Below are 1,542 nucleotides of genomic sequence, written 5' to 3'. Positions count from 1 at the left end.
GGGCAGCTCATGACCACCAAAAGAGCAGTTCCTGGGAGCAGTGGACCACTTTACCGTGCATTATCAACTGAAATACGGTTAATTACGCCCATTCAGTCCCACTCAGGTGGAAAAATCCCCGAAATTTAGGTACATCACGAGATTAGGAAAACATCGATAATTGGAGAAAAACGGATAAAAATACCTGTTGGATGATGCTGGTAATGCGTCAGCGACGTTGCACGATGTAGTCTGCGTCGATGAAGCACTTCACAAACACCAGAAACTCCATACATATACAGAAAAACACGGAAATTTCGAATTTCGAAAATGTCACGACAACTAAAAAACGGTAAGAGCGACGGCAAAGAAAATTCTACACACGTTGTATGGTCACGACGCGAAGCACTGTGCCAAATTTCAGCTCTTTCGCACACGTTTTTCCCACCCAAAACGCCGAAAGAACGAGAGCGCACGCGAGGCTCGACCGCACGCGACGAGGACGATAGGGACAGCGGGAATCTCGTTAATCCATTCATGCGCGTCACTAATTAGATGACGAGGCATTTGGCTATCAACAGCCGTCTTTATTCAAAATAATTTGAATAACACAAAATATATACATATATAGTACGTGGCAGGTGTTTGACGCCATGTCCGCCACCGAGGTGGGGACTTACAGGGCGGTACCACAAAATACAAGTATAAAACTAACATACACATATACATATATATCAGTGCGGAAGAACAGCAAAAAACACAAAATGAAGACACAAAGAAGGAAGAACAAAGACGGTTTATTCCTCCTGTGGATAGGCCCCAGGAGTCAAGGCGAAGAAAAATAACCAGCAGCCTAGCCGACGCCGACACGCTGCTTCGGGCTAGTAAGAGAGTCATAGTTACTCCCGCCGTTTACCCGCGCTTGCTTGAATTTCTTCACGTTGACATTCAGAGCACTGGGCAGAAATCACATTGCGTCAACACCCGCTAGGGCCATCGCAATGCTTTGTTTTAATTAGACAGTCGGATTCCCCCAGTCCGTGCCAGTTCTGAGTTGATCGTTGAATGGCGGCCGAAGAGAATCCGCGCACCCGCGCGCCCCCGGAGGAGCACGCTAAGGCGGACGCGGCCTCGCAGCAAGGAAGATCCGTGGGAGGCCAAGGCACGGGACCGAGCTCGGATCCTGCACGCAGGTTGAAGCACCGGGGCGCGAACGCCGCGCAGGCGCGCGCATCCTGCACCGCCGGCCAGCACGAGGCCAACCAACGGCGAGAGCAGACCACGCCCGCGCTAAACGCCCGCACTTACCGGCACCCCTACGGCACTCACCTCGCCCAGGCCCGGCACGTTAGCGCTGACCCACTTCCCGACCAAGCCCGACACGCCCCGATCCTCAGAGCCAATCCTTATCCCGAAGTTACGGATCCAATTTGCCGACTTCCCTTACCTACATTATTCTATCGACTAGAGGCTCTTCACCTTGGAGACCTGCTGCGGATATGGGTACGAACCGGCGCGACACCTCCACGTGGCCCTCTCCCGGATTTTCAAGGTCCGAGGGGA

Source organism: Schistocerca americana, unplaced genomic scaffold (genome assembly GCF_021461395.2).
Source record: "Schistocerca americana isolate TAMUIC-IGC-003095 unplaced genomic scaffold, iqSchAmer2.1 HiC_scaffold_179, whole genome shotgun sequence".
Lineage (NCBI taxonomy): Eukaryota > Metazoa > Arthropoda > Insecta > Orthoptera > Acrididae > Schistocerca > Schistocerca americana.
The sequence above is the reverse complement of the archived record's forward strand: the minus strand, read 5'-3'. Positions refer to the sequence as shown.